This window comes from Schistocerca serialis, chromosome 8 (assembly GCF_023864345.2).
Source record: "Schistocerca serialis cubense isolate TAMUIC-IGC-003099 chromosome 8, iqSchSeri2.2, whole genome shotgun sequence".
Lineage (NCBI taxonomy): Eukaryota > Metazoa > Arthropoda > Insecta > Orthoptera > Acrididae > Schistocerca > Schistocerca serialis.
The window spans coordinates 428,833,774-428,851,484 of NC_064645.1; positions in this window are offsets into that span (position 1 = coordinate 428,833,774).

A 17,711-nucleotide genomic window follows, 5' to 3' on the forward strand; every position below is an offset into this window, starting at 1 on the left:
CAAAGATTTCTGCAACTGTGTCTCATTTACTTGAACCATTGTTTAATTGTCTGTATATAAAAGAGTGTTAGAGTAGACACTCTTTGGCAATTTAATTCCTGGACCTGCTAGTAATTTCAACTTCTCTAAAATGTCATCAAGGTATATATTAAGAAGAGTAGACGATGAACTACAGTCTTTTCTAAGTCCTGTATTTGCTAAAATCTGTTCATTTCTTATAATTCCAGTGTCTGTGATAAAACTAATATCTCTGTACAGAGTCCTTACTACCAAAATTATAAGTGATAGACAGCCTTCATTGTCTAGTTTTTGTCACGATTTTATTCTGTTTGCCCTGTAGAACGTCTTAACAAAATCTATAAAAGCGAGTTGATTTTCCAAATTCGTTTTTCTTCTTTATTATTTGTATAATGGTGAAGACATTATCCACTCATGAGCTCCCTTTCCTAAATCCAGTTTGCTTCTCTCCTGACAGATAATCTGCCATAGCTTTTAATCCATTATTTACTATAAATTTTATATCCTGTTTTCGTGACCAATTGCTGCAAATTTTCATAGTTTTTGCGATATCTATTTTCGAGTATATTGTTAACTAGAACTGATGATCAGCAGTTGCTGCGTAGATGTAAAGTTCTTAACTTGCATATTATACCATTAAGTTTAGTAAGTTCCATATTCAATTTATCTATCCTGATGCCTTCCTGTTTTTACAGATCTTAATACTGTATCTAATTCTTGTAATCTTATGCAGTCTTCTTCTGGAACATTATTTCCGCAGGAGCTGTATAGTTTAAGCCATTCTCTTCCTCATTACGCCATAATTGTTTGTAATGTCCACACCACGCGGAATCTGTTAAAGTTAAGTAAAAGCTATCTGTTCATGTAAATAAAGAACTGTGTTAATCCACGTGTGCGTTTCTGTTGTAGATAGAGAACACTGGCCACCCATAATAATATCCTCTTCCTTGCTTCCTTGGTACAAGACTCTACACTTGAGCCACTTGATTGTGTTGACCTAGGTTCGGTCATAGGAAACTATCTTCCTTGGGTGAAGGCTTCTATTTTTTAATTGTTTAACCCATTGTCATTGCATCTGATTGTTTTACAAGTTCTGAGTATTTACTTGCTTTCAAGGTATGTAAATAGTCTCTTAAAAAGTTATTATTTAATACTTATGGATTTCTCATGGATTTGTTTAGTTTGTTTAGTTTGTTTAAATGATTAGTCTATAATCCAAAAAAGAGAATGGTACTGTTACCAAAGTGTCGCAAGTATTTAGAAGTTATGCAGGGAGTCGTCGTGGTGTAAATGTATGGTTCTCTTGAATGTTTTTTAATTTCATGTCTTTAAATTCGACTGATTGGAAGTTGTGGTTGTTTGTTTTTAATTCGTCCGCTTGGGAGTACAAATTTAGGAAAGTATAATTAATGTTTACTTGTAATAAATGCTTGAAAATTTTAGCCTCTCTTTTGATACCCAGTCCTGGCTTGCTCCACTGCCGCTTGATACACTAATCTGGTGTCGTGAAAGAGGTGACTGGAGACTGAAATGGCGCTCTGTTGTCTTCAATGATGAAAGGGGGTTCTGTCTGTAGGCGAATCATGGATTTAAACGTGTATACAGATCCCATCCCAGGAGTCTTCATGGTGTGTGTTGGGGGAGGGGGGGGGGCACATCAGTTTCAACTCGCCGACGCATTTTGAGTTTCTGCAGGGTAAAGTAACCTGTGTCCGCTAAAATGCACAGGCTGATATCCCCGTGCTATTGCTGTTTCTTCGACAGAAAGTCGATGTGCATTTTCAGCAGGACAATGCACGTTAATATACACCGCTGCGGCGCAGCGGTCACTTCCTGGTATACAACCACTGCCCTACCCGGTTCACGAATCTCTTGCCAGTTGAACACATATGGGGAATTACTCGTTCTCCATGGACTGCAGGAACCATTGCCGAATTGCCACAAAAAGTGCAAGATGCTAGGGATAGTCCGTAGCAGGATGCTATTCGACACCTTTATGATCATTCCATTGGAATGTGAGAATACCCTCCTGCGTTGTCGCCTGAGAGGACGGTGGGAGGCGGGGGGAGGGGGGGGGGGGAGGAGTTGTAGTTTTGCACAGGCTACTCCCAGCTTACCTGTGACACACCCGTGAAATCTCATCAAGTACTTTTGGAGATTAGCATGATCAGACAGCCTAGCAGACAGACACAACGGTTCTACAGTTTTATGATTACTATGGGCAACATGGAGTCTCGAAGTACTCACGAAAACTGAATCACCTTAGTGGCTGTAATATGCATGTAGCAATTATGCTGGTGGCAGCTTATTTTGAGCAATGATTCCGCTGAAGGCAGAATGCATTTAACAGCTTGTGCTCAGATCAAATAATGATTTACTTAAACATATTACAGCGCATGGTAACAGACCAGAAATCGTAATTAAAAATTCCATAAATGACTATGGGATGAAAACGAATCGAAGGCATCTTAGAATAAATGCGTGTTATATTCATTAATTCAATGAAAAGTAGCAGAAACAACATTACATATGTTCCCTAGCGCTCCTTGTGGAGTACAGTTCCACAAAACACGAAAATCAGATCAAAAGGAAATCCGATGCATTTATAGTTCCCGTAGCAATGTTATACAAGTGAGAAGGTAGTCATACCCTACTCCCACGGATGAGTAACTGGAAAATCGATATTGTTCCATGGACATGAAACAAAGGCTTTCTCTTTGAACAACAGCTATTAAGCTTGAATACAATGGAAGTACATCTATAACTGCCAAAGTGCAGCGAGCAAAATACTGTTGCACAGCTACGCCTCACCATAAATTCCATCGAGCGAGGTGGCGCAGTGGATAGCACACCGGACTCGCATTCGGACGACGGTTAAAGCCCGCGTGCGGCCATCCTGCTTTACGTTTACCGTGATTTCCCTAAATCGCTTCAGGCAAATGCCCGGATAGTTCCTTTGAAAGGCCACGGCCGACTTGCTTCCCTAATTCGATGGGACCGATGACCTCGCTGTTTGGTTCCCTCCCCCCCAACCAACCATCAATTCCAGAATTTGCCATCGAAATATACTCTCGACTTGGTAAAGGAGGCGTCTCCATGATATAGTAGCCTCAACGACTCCGAAAACAAGACAGCCCAGAACGCCACTTACGACCAGCACAAACGGGAAACAGGAGTGTCTCTGTCTAACCGTTTACAGGAGCATATTGCCGCCGAAATCTGCTACACTAAAAAGTGGTTGGTTAGTCAGCTATTCCTCCAAACGTATCGAGTATACAGGGTGGTCAGGCACAGTCTGAAAAGCTTGTAATGGCCTTGCAGATTATATTGTGCTGAGAAATAAGCGTTAAGAAAAAAGTTCGATACGTTGGTTGGGTTAATAAGCATTGAAGTCTGCCAATCAGGCTCCTGTGTGCACAAATTCAAGCGTCCAGTCAGTTACAATTAGTGTCAGTTGTTCTCACAGCGCAGACGATAGCGCACAAGAAAGCTATGTCTTTGGCTCGGATTCGATCATTACTACCGACCATTGTGCAATTATCGCTCTCTTGTTCTGTTTTAGGAAACTAAACGAAAGACACGTTTGGCTACACCGTCTCGGGGGGGGGGCGGCTAGAATATGTGCGCGCAACGGCCTGACTGGTTAGCTTAAACGCTAATAAATTCGGAAACGGAGCAATGTATCAACTATTTCCGTAACGATTATTTCTCAGCACAACCTATCCTTCAGCACCCTTACAAGCTTTTCATACTGTTTCTGACCACCCTGTATACGTACCATCATTAGGCAGCAAAAGATCAAAGGCCGAAGACCAAAGACGCTTAGCAGTTGAGAACACGCGTACACAGTGTACTACTTGGTAACTTGGGTAAAAATAAGTTATTTCTAATTCAAGTTTTAATTTTTGCTAATGTGCGAAGGAGATATACTTTTATTCTAACAAATACGTCAGTAAATTTACGTTCTCAAACTTTTTTCTAGTAGGAGAGGCATCTTACACATTACCTCAATTTCTCATTTGTATTCTGGGTTGCCCTTCCTCTAGTTTGCGGACATTATAATTTTTGAAATTAAAAAGTTTTGCATCACCTCGGTTCCCAGAGCTCCTGCAGATAGATGTTGGCTGTAGATATTGTATCACAGACACAGTCCCTTTGATTGTTCAGAGATGTCCTTAAACCCGCCCAAAGATGTAATCAACCATGCATTATCAGCGCCTATTAGACGGAGGGGGCCCGACAGCCGATCATTTCCACTCATTCCACCAGGAAGGAGGTACACGGCTCGTGCTGTTTGTTGTTCAACCATGCCTAGACGGTCAATACCGCAGTTCGACCGCGTCCGCATTGTTACTTTGTGCCAGGAAGGACTCTCAACAAGGGAAGTGTCCAGGCGTCTCGGAGGGAACCAAAGCGATGTTGTTCGGACATGGAGGAGATACGGAGAGACAGGAACTATCGATGACATGCCTCGCTCAGGTCGCCCAAAGGCTACTACTGCAGTGGATGACCGCTATCTACGGATTATGGCTCGTCACCATGTTGCATAATGCTTTTCGTGCAGCCACAGGGCATCGTGTTACACAGTAGGCTGAATGATGCGCATCTTCACTCCCGACGTCCATGGGGAGGTCCATCTTTGCAACCACGACACCATGCAGGGCGGTACAGATGGGCCCAACAACATGCCGAATGGACCGCTCAGGATTGGCATCTCGTTCTCATCACCGATGAGTGCCGCATATGCCTTCAACTAGGCAATCGTCGGAGACGTATTTGGAGGCAACCCGGTCAGGGTGAATGCCTTAAACACAATGTCCAGCGAGTGCAGCAAGGTGGAGGTTTCCTGCTGTTTTGGTGAGGCATTATGTGGGGCCAACGTACGCCGCTGCTGGTCATGGAAAGCGCCGTAAGGGCTGTATGATACGTGAATGCCATCCTCCGACCGATAGCGCAACCATATCGGCAGCATATTGGCGAGACATTCGCTTCGTGGACCACAATTCACACCCCATCGTGTACATCTTGTGAATGAGTTTCTTCAGGATAACGACATCGCTCGACTAGAGTGGCCAGAATGTTCTCCAGACATGAATCCTATGGAACATGCCTGCGATAGACTGAAAATGGCTGGTTATGGACGACCTGACCCACCAATCACTCTGAGGGATCTACGCCGAATCGCTGTTGAGTAGTGGGATAATCTGGACCAACAGCGCCTTGATGAACTTGTGGATACTATGCCACGACGATTACAGGCACGCATCAATTCAAGAGGACGTACTACTGGATATTAGAGGTGTGTACAGAAATCTGGACCACTACCTCTGAAGGTCTCGCTGTATAATGGTACAACATGCTATGTGTGGTTTTCATGAGCAATAAAAGGGGGAAATGTTGTTTATGTTGATCTCTATTCCAGTTTTCTGTACAGATACCGGAACTCTCGGAACCGAGGTGATGCAAAACTTTTTTTGATGTGTGTTTTTTGTGAATGTATGTGGGTGCTTTATTTCAAAATTTGCTTAATTTTTATTAATATGTGTCTTTTAGTATAACATTTAATGTAAATTTGTTTTGTGTCAGGCAGTATGTTAGGCATTTAAAAGCTTACTGGTCTGATCACTTTTCCGACCGATAAACTCTTAACTCAGCATACAGTCTCCTTTTTGTAGATTATTATTTGTGTTAGTAGTGAGCGTAATGTACCAGCTTAATGATGTAGTTGCTCTTAGCCTCCCATAATTAGCCCGAACGCCACATGGTCGTATTTTCTTGTAAGGAGAATTATCCAATTGATCCCATATAGTGGTTACAATTGTTGTGCAGAATTAGATGTTAATTTAGTTTCCCTTTTCGGATTCTTAATATTCAGTGGTGTCCTTCTTCTCGTTTCTTTTAATTTCTGCTCTCTGGGCTTTCTCAGTTCAAAATTGTAATAGTACCTCACAATGTGCGACAAAAAAATTTAATCACTACACCTGAAGTCTGCTGGGGAGTTTTTTTTTATCAGACAATGGGGATCCAACTTACCCTTGTCGTCAATTGTGGTAGCGATAAAAAAGATTAAATTCGGAACAGTCTAGCATCTAGTACCTGTAGGAGACCCTTTTCAGAACACTGACCGTCTAGCTCTACACCGTACATAACTATTCACACCGTATCTATGGAATCAGGCTACATGATATTATAACTTAAACTCGACAGTAGGTCTAAAACGTTGTGCAATAACTTAGAGATTAATCTTTACAAAGGGTGCTATATACTATCATTACCACAAAAGAAATATCCAGACGGAATAAGATGTCCAATTCTTCCAGAAAACATCCACTTCATTCTTCCTCATTATTTTGTTTTCCTCTCCGAAGAAGAATCTCCAACTCCAGATCAGCTCCTATTTAGTTCTGCTTGTTTATCGTTCAAATATTTTATGCTTTCCGTCGTTCTCTTAAGTGCTTGGAATTACATTGCCAGAAAAAAATCGCAAAAACCCAATAATTTATGTAGAGTAATGAAATTTCGGGAGTACGTTTGTCTAGGTAACATATTTAAGTGATTAACACTGCAAGACCACAGGATAATGCAAGTGCGAGGTATGCCATTGCAAATGTGAAATACTGGTAATTTAATAACCGGTGTACCTGCCAGAATGCTGAATGCAACGTGCATGCATTGTGTTGTACGGGTGCCGGATGTCAGTTTTTGGGAAGGAGATCGATGCATGTTGCGCTTGGTCGGTCAATGCATCGACGGTTAAAGTTGGGTGCAGATGACGCTGGAGTTGTCGTCCGATGCTTTACAGTACGAGCTCGATTGGAGACAAATCTGTTGGTGGAGCAAGCCAACTGGACATGTCTATCACGCAGAAGGATTGGTTGCAGGCCCTCAACTGGCCTCCATCTAACCAACACACTTCCATCACTGGCGACGAGTCAGAACCAGCGTTCATCAGAAAACACAACAGACCCACCCTCCAGTGAGTTCTCACTAGAAACCAATGAAATCGCGAATGGCGGTGGCTTGGGATCAGTGGAATGTACACTGCGAGGCGTGGCGCTTGGAGCTGTCCTTGAAGTTACCAATTTGTAACAGTTGGTTGTGTCACTGTTGTTGCAACTGCTGCTGAAACTGCCGCTGCAGATGCTGTACTATGCGCTACAGCCATACGCCGAACACGATGGTCTTCCCTCTCGGTAGTGCCACATGGCCGTCCAGAGCCCGGTCTTCGCGAACGTACATTCTCGTGATCACCGCTGTCAGCAATCATGTAATCAGATACATTCCTGCCAAGTCTTTCTCCAATATCGCACAAGTAACATCCAGCTTCTGGTAGCCCTAGCCGGCCGAAGTGGCCGTGCGGTTCTAGGCGCTACAGTCTGGAGCCGAGCGACCGCTACGGTCGCAGGTTCGAATCCTGCCTCGGGCATGGATGTGTGTGATGTCCTTAGGTTAGTTAGGTTTAATTAGTTCTAAGTTCTAGGCGACTGATGACCTCAGAAGTTAAGTCGCATAGTGCTCAGAGCCATTTGAACCATTTTGGTAGCCCTATTAACTCGACTTCGTTCAAATTCAGTGTGGTGTTGCTGATGGCGTCTTTGTCACATTAAAGGCGATCTCGACTAACATCAGCTGACCACGTCTAGTCTAAAAGGTAACTAATGCTCGTGATCGTTACAGTGTGTATTTAAAGCAAACCTTTTCTGCATCTTCATAGGGGCGCTACTACGGCCACTCTCATGCGACTGGCGCGAAATCTACACTACTAGCCATTACAATTGCTACACCAATCATAACTGGGTATTCACTGTACAAATATATTATGCTGATATGTGATTACATTTTTATGCAAAGAGCCTGAGAAATCAATACCCAGAACAACCACCTCTGGCCGTAATAACGGTCTTGATACGCCTGGGCATTGAGTCAAACAGAGCTTGGATGGCGTGTACAGGTAGAGCTGCCCATGCAGCTTCAACATGATACCACAGTTCATCAAGAGTAGTGACTGGCGTATTGTGATGAGCCAGTTGCTCGGCCACCATTGACCAGACGTTTCCAGTTGGTGACAGATCTGGAGAATGTGCTGGCCAGGGCAGCAGTCGAACATTTTCTGTATCCAGAAAGGCCCGTAGAGGACCTGCAACATGCGGTCGTGCATTATCCTGCTGAAATGTAGGGTTTTGCAGGAATCGAATAATGGATAGAGCCACAGGTCGTATGACATCTGAAATGTAACGTCCACTGTTCAAAGTGCCGTCAATGCGAACAAGAGGTGACCGAGATGTGTAACCAATGGCACCCCGTACCATCACGCCAGGTGATACGCCAGTATGGCGATGACGAATACACGCTTCCAATGTGCGTTAACCGCGATGTCACCAAACATGGATGCGACCATCATGGTGCTGTAAACAGAACCTGGATTCATCCGAAAAAATGACGTTATGCCATTCGTGCACCCAGGTTCGTCGTTGAATACACAATCACAGGCGCTCCAGTCTGTGATGCAGCGTCAAGGGCAACCGAAGCCATGGTCTCCGAGATGATAGTCCGTGCTGCTGCAAACGTCGTCGAACTGTTCGTGCAGATGGTTGTTGTCTTGCAAACGTCCCCATCTGTTGACTCAGGGATCGAGACGTGGCTGGACGATCCGTTACAGCCATGCGGATAAGATGCCTGTCATCTCGACTGCTAGTGATACGAGGCCGTTGGGATCCAGCACGGCGTTCCATATTACCCTCTTAAACCTACCGATTCCATATTCTGTTAACAGTCATTGGATCTCTACCAACGCGAGGAGCAATGTCGCGATATGATAAACCGCAATCGCGATAGGCTACAATCCGATCTTTATCAAAGTCGGAAACGTGATGGTACGCGTTTCTCCTCCTTACACGAGGCATCGCAACAACGTTTCACCAGGCAACACCGGTCAACTGCTGTTTGTGTATGAGAAATCGGTTGGAAACTTTCCTCATGTCAGCACGTTGTAGGTGTCGCCACCGACGCTAATCTTGTGTGAGTGCTCTGAAAAACTAATCATTTGCAAAAAAATGGTTCAAATGGCTCTGAGCACTATGGGACTCAACTGCTGGGGTCATTAGTCCCCTAGAACTTAGAACTAGTTAAACCTAACTAACCTAAGGACATCACAAACATCCATGCCCGAGGCAGGATTCGAACCTGCGACCGTAGCGAATCATTTGCATATCACAACATCTTCTTCCTGTCGGTTAAATTTCGCGTCTATAGCACGTCATCTTCGTAGTGTAGCAATTTTAATGGCCAGTAGTGTAAATAAACATCATTTTTCAGATGTAGAAACGCACCAACAAACTTATGTTTATGCCTCACGATTCCTTCTTGATGTTGCGATTTTTTTCCGTCAGTGTATAATATCACTTGGACGTAAACACTCAAGGTACATAGACTAGACGGTGCACTATTAGTGACGCTGTTGACATTTCGGTTATTTCTCAGATGATAAGTTGCGCACTCTTTTGTGTTAGGAGAGACGGAGAAGCGGACAGTTTTTCCAGTGACTATCAAACGGAGGAATCTTTCCACTACGTTACTCTGCGAGCGTACGCATACGCAGGCGCTCAGCTGCAGCGATGTGTGGCCGTCTCTGGGAGCAGGTTTTGATACGGGTTTTACGATCATATAAATTCCTTCCGGTATTTCACAGAGCGCGTATTATTTATGGGCTCGTTATAATTTTTAATGCCTGCATAAAACGTTATGCGTTTGCCGTGTATCTGCATTAATGGCAGGCTCGCAAATGCCCGTATCCATTTTGGACAATGTGCGAGCTTCTGCGGCCCAATCAGAATCGTTCAGAAGTATCTCTCTAGATGTGGATTCACTTTACTGCTGAATGCATTTATCTCTTTTTCTTTATCTTTTAAGCTCAATAGATACCGACTCTCAGCTCTGCTGCCTTTAATGTCCCTCATTTTATGTACTGTTATTTCGAAATACGCAATGAAAATTATTTCCTGTCCAGTCACTGAATCCTTATTCTTATGCTATAATCGAGATATCACCAGTATGTCTTAACATACTTCTTCTGTGCATTTCCTCTACTTTACTGCTGCGTATAATACTAGAGTGAAAGATTCGTTATGGTATTTTACTATTGTTTATGATCGACAGCAAACTAACAGCGACAACAATAGTTCAGGTGCACATGCCGACGTCGCAAATAGAGGATTAAGAGAGAGAGAGAGAGAGAGAGAGAGAGAGAGAGAGAGAGAGAGAGAGAGAGAGTATACGAGCGTATTGAACGGGCAATTCAGTACCTGATGGAAGATGAAAATCTAATAGTCATAGGGGAGAAAGCAGAAGAAAGTGTGACTGGAGAATATGGGATTGGTAGCTGGAACAAGAGAGGAAAAAGAATAATTGAATTCTGCAATAAATTTCAGTTAGTAATAGTGAATAATTCGTTGAACAATCACGGAATGACGAGGTATGCCTGGAAATGGCCGGGAGATACGGGAAAATTTCAGTTAGATTACATCATGGTCAGGCAGAGATCAGATATTGGATTGTAAGGCGTACCCAGGGGCAGATATACACTCAGATCACAATTTAGTAATGAGAAGAGTAGGCTGAAGTTTGGATCAGTGCGTAAATAAGTAGGATAAGGAACTACTAAGGAATGAAGAGACGTGCTCGTAGTTTTGTGAGGCTATAGATACAGCAATACGGAATAGCTCAGTGGGCAGTACAGTTGAAGAGGGGTGGACACCTCTAAAAAGGGCAATCATAAAAGTTGGAAAGAAAACCGCAGGTACAGGGGAGGTAACTGCAGAGAAACTATGTATAGCAGGTGAAATACTTCACCTGATCGACGAAGGAAGGAAGTACAAAAATGTTCAGAGAAATTCAGAAATACGGAAATACAGGTCATTTAGGAATGAAAGAAACAGGAATTGCAGGGAAGCTAAGGCAAAATGACCACAAGAAGGATGTGAAGCACTCGAGAAAGAATTGATTGTCGCAAGGGCGGACTCTGCACACAGGAAAGTCAAAACAAACTTCGGTGAAATTAAAGCAAGAGCGGTAACCTTAAAAGTGTAATGCGAATTCAACTGTTAAGTGCTGAGAAGAGAGCGGGCAGGTAGAAAGAATACACCGAAGGCCTCTGAGAGAGGGAAGATTTGTTTGATGACGTAATAGAACACGAAACAGAAATCGACGGGGAAGAGACAGGGGATCCAGGATGAGAATCAGAATTTAAAAGAGCTTTGGAAAACTTAGATTCAATAAGGCGGAAGGGATGGATACCTTTCCAGTGGAGTTTCTAAAATCATTGGGGGAAATGGGAGTAAAACGAAAAATCACGTTGGTGTGTAGAATGTTTGAGACTGGTGGAGAAGCGTCATCTACACAATTCCGAAGGAACCAAAAGCCGACAAGTGCGACAATTATCGCTCAATCAGCTTAAAAATTCATTCATCCAACTTGCTGACAACATTAATATACAGAAGAATGGAAAAGAAAGGATCTGTTTGGTGACAATTAGTTTTGCGTTAGGAAAGGAAAAGGCATGAGAGACGTTGCGGTTGATAATCGAAGCAAAACTGAAGAAAAACGAGACACACTGAGAGGATCTGTCGACCTGGAAAAAGCATTCGACATTGTAAAACGGTGCAAGATGTTCGAGATTCTGAAAAAAATAGGGGTAAGCTACAGGGAACGACGTAATGTACAAAATGAACAAGAAGCAAGAGGCAACAGTAAGAGCAGAAGACTAAGAACGAAATGCTCGGTTTAAAAAGGGTTTACGACAGCCAGGGATAAGTATTTCACCCCTACTGTTAAGTCCATACATCAAAGAACCAATGATGGAAATGAAAGATTCAAGAGTGAGATTAAAATTAAGTCATGAATAACGGTGATAGGAAGAAGGAACAGGATGGTAGGATATCTGTTAAGACATTAGGGAATGACTTTCATGGTACTAGAGGGAGCCGTAGAGGAATAATCCACTAAATTACAGGCCCATATCGTTAACATCGATATGCAGCAGGATTTTAGAACATATATTGTGTTCGAACATTATGAATTACCAGGAAACGGTCTATTGACACAGAGTCAACATGGGTTTAGAAAACATCGTTCCTGTGAAACACAACTAGCTCTTTATTCACATGAAGTGCTGAGTGCTATTAACAAGGGATTTCAGATCGATTCCGTATTCCTGGATTTACGGGAGGATTTTGACACTGTACCATACAAGCGGCTCGTAGTGAAATTGCGTGCTTATGGAATATCGTCTCAGTTATGGGACTGGATTTTCGATTTTCTGTCAGAAAATTCATCGGAAATTCATCGAGTAAAACAGAAGTTATTTCTGGCGTTCCCCAAGGTAGTGTTGTCGGCCCTTTGCTGTTCCTTATCTGTATAAACGACTTGGGAGACAATCTGAGCAGCCGTCTTCGGTTGTTTGCAGATGACGCTGTCGTTTATCGACTAATAAAGTCATCAGAAGATCAAAACAAACTGCAAAACAATTTAGAAAAAATATCTGAACGGTGCGAAAAGTGGCAGTTGACCCTAAATAATGAAAAGTGTGAAGTCATCCACATGAGTGCTAAAAGGAACTCGTTAAACTTCGGTTACACGATAAATCAGTCTAATCTAAACGCCGTAAATTCAACTAAATACCTAGGTATTACAATTACGAACAACTTAAATTGGAAAGAACACATAGAAAATGTTGTGGGGAAGGCTAACCAAAGGCTGCGTTTTATTGGCAGGACACTTAGAAAATGTAACAGACCTACTAAGGAGACTGCCTACACTACGCTTGTCCGTCCTCTTTTAGAATACTGCTGCGCGGTGTGGGATCCTTACCAGATAGGATTGACGGAGTACATCGAAAAAGCTCAAAGAGAGGCAGCACGTTTTGTATTATCGCGAAATATGGGAGAGAGTGTCACAGAAATGATACAGGATTTGGGCTGGAAATCGCTAAAAGAAAGGCGTTTTTCGTTGCGACGGAATCTTCTCACGAAATTCCAATCACCAACTTTCTTCTCCGAATGCGAAAATACCGGGTGATCAAAAAGTTAGTATAAATTTGAAAACTGAATAAATCACGGAATGATGTAGATATAAAGGTACAAATTGACCCACATGCTTGGAATGACATGGGGTTTTATTAGAACCAAAAAAGTACAAAAGTTCAAAAAATGTCCGACAGATTGCCCTTCATATGATCAGAATAGTAATAATTAGCATAACAAAGTAAGACAAAGCAAAGATGATGTTCTTTACAGGAAATGCTCAATATGTCCACCATCATTCCTCAACAATAGCTGTAGTCGAGGAATAATGTTGTGAACAGCACTGTAAAGCATGTCCGGAGTTATGGTGAGGCACTGGCGTCGGATATTGTTCTTCAGCATCCCCAGAGATGTCGGTCGATCACGATACACTTGCGACTTCAGGTAACCTCAAAGCCAATAATCGCACGGACTGAGGTCTGGGGACCTAGGAGGCCAAGCATGACGAAAGTGGCGGCTGAGCACACGATCATCACCAAACGACGCACGCAAGAGATCTTTCACGCGTCTAGCAATATGGGGTAGAACGCCATCCTGCATAAACATCGTACGTTCCAGCAGGTGTTTATCAGCCAGGCTGGGGATGATGCGATTCTGTAACATATCGGCGTACTTCTCACGCGTCACGGTAGCAGTCACTGACGTTTTGCTGTGCAGCGCCATCTGTCGGACATTTTGTGAACTTTGTTTTATTTTGGTTCTAATAAAACCCCATGTCATTCCAAGCATGTGTGTCAATTTTTACCTCTCTATCTACATTATGCCGTGGTTTATTAAGTTTTCAAATTTATACTGGCTTTTTGATCACTCGGTATTTTGTTGACACCGACCTACATAGGGAGGAACGATTACTACGATAAAATACGGGAAATCAGAGTTCGTACGGAAAGATATAGGTGTTCATTCTTTCCGTGCGCTATACGAGATTGGAATAATAGAGAATTGTGAAGGTGGCTCGATGAACCCTCTGCCAGGCACTTAAATGTGATTTGCAGAGTATCCATGTAGATGTAGATGTCGATGTAGACAGACAGAGAATGACAGAGCTTGGAATACGTCCGGCAAATGACTGAGGACGTAGGTTGCAAGTGCAAAATAAAAAAAAATAAAAAATAAAAAAAAATAAAAAAAAATAAAAAAAAAAGAGAGTAGCAACTGCGACCAACGTCCTCAATTATATGCTGGATATTTTCCTTCTCTCTACACTTTTTACCCTCTACAGCTCCCTCTAGTACCACGGAAATTATTCCCTGATGTATTATCGGATGTCCTACCATCCTGTCCCTTCTTCTTGTTAGTGTTTTTCACGCATACCTTTCGTTGTCGACCTGCGGAGAACCTCCTCATTCCTTACCTTGCCAGTCCACCTAATTTTCAACATTCATCTGTAACACCGCATCTCAGATCCTTCGATTCTCTTCTGTTTCGGTTTCCCCGCAGTAGATGTTTCACTCCTATACAATGCTGTGCTAGAAACGTACATTCTCAGAAATTTCTTCCCCAAAGTAAGACCTTTGTTTGATACTAGTAGACTTATCTTGGCCGGTAATGTCCTTTTTGTCAGTGTTAGTCTGCTTTTGATACTCTCTCTCTGTCTGGCGTGGGTTATTTTCCTGCCGAGGTAGCAGAATTCCTTAACTTCATCTACTTCGTGACCACCAATCGTGATGTTAAGTTTCTCGCTCTTCTGATTTCTGCTACTTCTCATTACTTTCGTCTTCCTTCTATTTACTCTCAATCCATATTTTATACTCACTAGACTGTCCATTCCATTCAACAGATCCTCTAACTCTCCTTCAGTTTTACTGAGGATATCAATGTAATCAGCGAATCTTGTGATTGATATCCTGTCACCTTGAATTTTAATCCAACTCTTGAACCTTTCTCTTATTTCCGTCATTGCTTCTTTGATGTATAGACTGAACAGTAAGGGCGAAAGACTACATCTCCGTCTTACGCCCTTTCTAATCCGAGCACTTCGTTCTTTGTCTTCTACTCTTATTTTTCCCTCTTGTCTCTTGTCCTATATTTCTCAGAATTTCGAATATTTTGCGCTATTTTGCAGTGTAGAACACTTTTTCCAGATCGACAAATGCGATGAAATGCTACTGTGAGATGAAAAGCCTGGCACAGGAGAGAAATTCGTGGCGGTCCACATCAGACGAGTAAGAAGATGATATCTTCAGATGATGCTGTTTAGGAATAACGAGAAAGCAGACAATATTTACGACCATGTAGTCGATTTGTAGACGGTTTTGCAGTGGTCCCTACCAAAAGTGGATCCTGAGCTGGAGCCCACTTAAGGAGTGTCGAAGAGGTTGCCTGTTCTCAGGCGCTAGGCACCACTCAGCTGAATGAGTGTCGAAATCTCTGACAGATACATTTTTAACGTGCTCAGAAATGGTGCGTGGGTGGCAGCATGGGTGTTGCCGAATTGCGGGGATCTTATAGGGACCCTTTGCCATTTTATTCAAGTACATGTAGTGTCGCACCTCTCTGTGGTCATGCTACAGGAGGACATTTAACATGATCACCCTTTGCTGCTGCGGGTCATGTTTAAATTTCGTCCACTGGTTTTTGACGATCGCTAGTTGTCCATCATGTACATCACAGCCAAAATTGCTTTCGCACTTCACTCCAGCTCCACAGTATTCTTGCAATAGGGTTGAATCGACTGAGGGGTGTCAGCAGTGTCGAACGTTGTCAAGAACGTCACCCTGTTGCCCAGTGCACTGCGAACTGTCGTATCTGACAGCGAAACGACCCAAGGAGGGGTGGTTTCATTGACGCCATTTATACCACCTCCTGAGGGTTTTTCGTGTCGACTCTCAGCAACCGTGAGCCTGGAACGTTTTCCTCGTCCACCCACAAGAAAACCGCTTGATTTCAATGCCGGGTGTCGCGGTTCTGACCTCCTCTCATAGGCTTCAAAAGTCAGGGCGAAATGTGGGCAAGAGGTGATGCGGCGACCTTCCCATCTTCTGCCAGTCCTAGTTAGGCACTATGGGCTGTTCTGGCCTCACCATTTCCTCGGCCTTCCTACACTCCTTCTTCCAATAGGATTGTATTCCAATGCCGCTTTCGTTGGATTACTTTTTCGGTTAATTTCTGTACCCCTATTTCTTTTCGTATTTATTCATTTCTTAATCGTCTCGTTTGCAGCCTTTCACGGAGCTAAGGAGTTTCATTTCTGATGTCTCAAGTTGTCTTAGGTCTTTTGATCTTAATGCCAACTTTGTGCTCCATACAGTACTGTGGGTAGCGTTACCTCTCCATAAAATTTCGTTTGGGTTTCTACTATCATTTTTCCCTTTAAAGTTCTTCTTAATGTGACACATACATGTTCGTAGATGTTGATTTTATTATTTGTGCCTCTTCTTCTTCAAAAGTTATGTTGCATCCTAGATAATGGAAATTGCACACTTATTCTATTATGCTGTTAATGATTATCTTAATCCTTACGGGGTATTCTCCCACAAAGGCCATTGTTTTTGTTCTTTCTGTTGATATCTTTAGGTTATAATTTAGGCTTATATTGTTAAATATATGTACCGCTGTTTGTAATTTGTCTTGTCATTCTGTGTGATTACCTGGTCATCGGTAGAACGCATCATATTTAAAAACTTGCCTAGTCCAATTGTTATAAATTAAGGTATCCTATCCTTTGTCCATTCAATGACCAGGTCGTCGATGTAGATGTTGAACAGTGTTGGTGACGTACTACAGCATTGCCTTACTCTTTGCTTTATCTTTGTCAGTATCTATTCTTAGTTTGGTGTTTTTATATAAATATTATCAAGTGTCTGGCGAAACCTTTTCTCTCAGTTATTGACCAGAGCTCTTTTCTGTTGACGCTGTCAAATGCCTTCTCAAAGTCGATACATGCTAGATGTGACTCCAAATTGAGTTATTGTCTTTTTTGTATAATTTTTTTCGGAGTGAAAACATCGTCGGCTTGCTATTCTAATAAAAATGAATCGGAGGCGTTTCGAAGCGTTTCATTAATTAATTTGCTGTAGATTTTATACGAACAATTCAGAAGACTGATTACCCTGTAATTAGAGGTGATACTTCTGTCTCTATATTTAAACAATGAAATAAATTTAGCGCGTGTCCATTCTTCTGCAGGCCAACAAACGTTTTATAGATGGAGAATTCTGAATTCTAGAAATGCTCCACCATATAGTATCAGTTCTGAGTTAATTTCATCTAATCCAGGTGGTTTTATATTTTTTGTTTCCTTGAAAGCCTGTTTCAATTCTGTGAAATCTACTGGGTCTGTCCCTTCTCTGCTTTATCTTCCGCTGGCTCTTCGACATCCGGATTATACCACAATTTCATATAGTGATTTATCCAGTCTTGTCAAGGAATGATGTTTTTATTTGCAGTATCTTCGTCTGTTCGTTTTAGCCGTCCGATCAGTTTATGTGCTACTTCCTGTCTAACGTGTACGTCATACTCAAAAATGTATCCCATGAAGACATAGATGTGCTTGCCTCAATATTTTCTGATTTCATTTCTCATTGCATTATATTTTTCTTTAGCTTTCTCAATCTGTTTCCATGAGAAGCCCATGTATGCTTGATTCTTATTTTGTCGGCTTTATTCTTATTTTGT